We start from the raw sequence: 3,602 nt of genomic DNA on the forward strand, positions 1-3,602 counted from the left end.
CTGTGCACCCAGTGAACAGCTACAGACCATGTTAGAACACCTAAACAGGTGATGCTCCTGTCCCTGAACAGGTGTTGCTCCATGGAAGGAAGAGGTTGGTGGTGAGTAGTCATAACCAATCCTTGCAGCTGAATGGCCTGGGTAAATTCCTCCTATTGACCTGCCATCAGCAATCAAGGCTCAACTATAAGAACAGGGTGTACTCAGCCTACCAGAAGGGCACACTTCAAATATCTATCTTGGGCGATAGGGGAAGATTTGCCACTGGACCTTATAGGACACCTATTGCATTAGGTCATGGTACCAAGACATAGCAGCTCTGCCCAATACATAGAAATAAACCCAGGATGGCTGCAAAAATGAGGAAACAATGAAACATGGCCCAAATGAAAGAAAAGATCAAAAGTTTAGAAAAAGAACTAAACAAAATGGAGATAAGAAAACTATCAGATACAGAGTTTAAAACATTAGTTATAAGGATGCTCAAGGAAGACTTCCAGTCAATAAAGAAGGATACACTAATTGAAATAAAGAACAATTTTCAGGGAAACAACAGCAGAGTGGATGAAGCTGAGAGTCAAATCAATGATTTGGAATATAAGGAAGCAAAAAATAACCAACTGAAATAACAAGAAGAAAAAAGAATCCCCCAAAATGAGGATGGTGTAAGCAGACCCTGGGACAACTTGAAGCATTCCAACATTTGCATCATAGAGGTTCCAGAAGGAGAAGAGAAAGTGCAAGAAATTGGAAATCTATTTGAAAACTAATGAAAAAAAACTTCCTTATTTTGATGAAGGAAATAGACATGCAAGTCCAGAAAGAACAGAAAGTGCCCAACAAGATGTACACAAAAGGTCCATACCAAGACATGTCATAATTAAAATGCCAACAGTTAAAGATAAAGAGAGAATCTTAAAAGCAGCAAGAGAAAAGCAGAGAGTTACCTACAGAAAAGTTCCCATAAGACTGTCAGCTGATTTATCAAAAGAAACTTTGCAGGCTAAAAGGAACTGGCAAAAAGTATTCAAAGTGATAAAAAGCAAGGACCTACAACCTGGATTATTCTATGCAGCAAAACTGTCAGTTAAAATGGAAGGGCAGAAAAAGTGCTTCCTAGACAAAAAGCTAATGGAGTTCATCATCACCAAACCATTATTATATGAAATGCTAAAGGCACTTATTTAAGAGAAAGAAGATCAAAATTACGAACAATAAAGTGGCAGTAAATACATATTTATCATATCAACAACTGAATCTAAAAAAACCTACTAAGCAAACAAGAAGAACAGAGACAGATTAATGGATACAGAGAGCATTTTGATGGTTGCCAGATGGGAGGGAGGTGTGAGGGAATGGGTGAAGGAGTGAGGGGATTAAGAAATGCAAATATGTAGTTACAGAATGGCCATGGGGATGTATAGTACAGCATAGGAAATGGAGTAGCCAAAGAACTTATATGCACAACTCTTGGAAATGAACAGAGGTGTGGGGATTGCTTGAGAGAGTGTGGGGAGGATGCTGGGTAGAGGGAGGCAAAAGGGAAAAAATTGGTACAACTATAAACATAATCAATAAAATATAATTTTAAAAAAGAAAATGGAAGTTCAATGTGAAGGAAGAACATACACAGTGGCAAAGTTTGCTATACAGATTTGCACCAGAGCTAAAGGAAGAGAAGTGTCGAGAGTGGTTTCAAAGGGGAAGAAAGGTAAAATTTTGGCAATGCAGAGTGGGGCTGTGGAAGACCCAGAACTATGTATTTAAAGGTCAGAGGTGATCATCAAAGCAGAAGATTTTTCTTCTCAATTTGGCATCCTCCCAGGGCAGACTATAAAGATGTGAGTAACATTGGAGACAGGCCTAGAAAGAGGAGATGGCTGGCGATGTTCTGGCTTCACTACAGAACTGGCGAAGAGTAGGAAGGAATGGGAAAGAACCAAAAACTCACAGGGGTGAAACAAAGAGGGAGAGTTTCCAGGGTCTATTGAATTTTGCAATTAGGTCTTTGTTATTAATCACAAAAGCTATTATGTTATTTATGCCAAGCAAACATCACACACAATCTCATTCAATCCTCACAACCACCCTGGAAATATGTGTTATTATCTGCAGAACAGTTTTTACAGGGGGGCGTGGTGCTAAAGGCAAAACACAAACTGCAGTGGGTTGAGAAGTGACTGTGCAGAGCATGCAGTCTGCATTCGGGATAAAGTTGGGATAATAAGGAACTGAGCCCCAACCAAAAGCTAGTCACTTTAGCACTGTTTTCTAATTTCATCCAAACAAAACTCTAAAAGGGATGTGTTGTTATTCACCTTCAAAAAAGAAACTGAAGTTTGGAAGCTCAGTGTGGTCCTGTGGCCTAACTTCTTTTCAATAAATCCCATTCAGCTCCTAAAGAGGAAACGGACAGCTTCAAAAGACATTTACTGAGAGCCTTAGTGCACCAGGCCAGACATTGTGATAAGAACATTTACATGAATTGTCACATGAAAACTTCAGTTTAAATGTTAGTTTCTAATTAGGAATAATGTGATGATGAAGGGCCTGAGCCCAGGAGTCAGACTCCCTGAGTTTAGAGATCAGCTCTGCCATCTATGAGTGTCCTTTTGACTCAGGTTCCTTATATGTAAAGTGGGCTTCCTCATGAAAATTCTTTAAAGATAATGCACGTGAAATATAAAGAACAAGTGCCTAGGTCACAGCAAGTGATGGGTAAAATGTTAGCTAGTAACTCAATGGCCATTTTACAGCCAAAGAGAGGGTGAGGAAGGATCTAGGAGTCAGCAGCTCTAAGAGCCTGCTTTGAATTTTGGGGGTGAGGGAGGGAGTCTCCTAGAAGCCCTTGTGTTTCACCACCACACACCATCCTGCAGAGAAATCTCGTGAATAGGAATGAGGGAGTGGGGTGGGTGTTTATGGTTGTGTTTGCCTGTTTGTTTGTTTCTAAGATGGAATTGACTGGCACATCTTTTCCCTGCTGGTTGCGGGGGGAGATGCAAGGGGAAAGATGCAGAAGAGAAGGAGATATGATGGGTAACTTCTCAGACAGACAGGAAGGGACTGCTGCACTGCACAGTCACAGGTGCAGGGTCGTGAGCTCGACCCAGTAATGGAAGAGAGGATGGTGTTCACGTCTTGATTTCATTTGGAATCGGAGGAGAAAGAAGCCAGCAAAAAAGTTTACTTTCTTTTGCCCTCTTGCTGGCCAGGTCAGAGAGCCAGTGTTCTTGAAGGGGATTAAAACAACAACAACAAAAACACGGTCCCTCCTGCCCTTTCTTTCTTCCTCTATCTTCTCCTTTCCTCCTCCTCTCCCCAACCACCACCACCCCTACTTCCTTTTCTTCCCCTCCCTCTGCTGGTTTGCCTGTTACTTCCCCGTTCCCTTCTGTCCTCGCTACAGTGGGTCCCAGCAGCCACGGAGGGAGAGGGCAAGACTGGCTGCGGACTGTACAGATCAGGCGGAGAAAAAACTCTCTCTCTCTCTCTCTCTCTCTCTCTCTCTCTCTCTCTCTCTCTCTCTCTCTCTCTCTCCCTCTCTCTCTCTCTCTCTCTCTCTCTCTCTCTCTCCCTCTCTCTCTCTCTCTCTCTCTCTC

Source organism: Phyllostomus discolor, chromosome 1 (assembly GCF_004126475.2).
Source record: "Phyllostomus discolor isolate MPI-MPIP mPhyDis1 chromosome 1, mPhyDis1.pri.v3, whole genome shotgun sequence".
NCBI lineage: Eukaryota > Metazoa > Chordata > Mammalia > Chiroptera > Phyllostomidae > Phyllostomus > Phyllostomus discolor.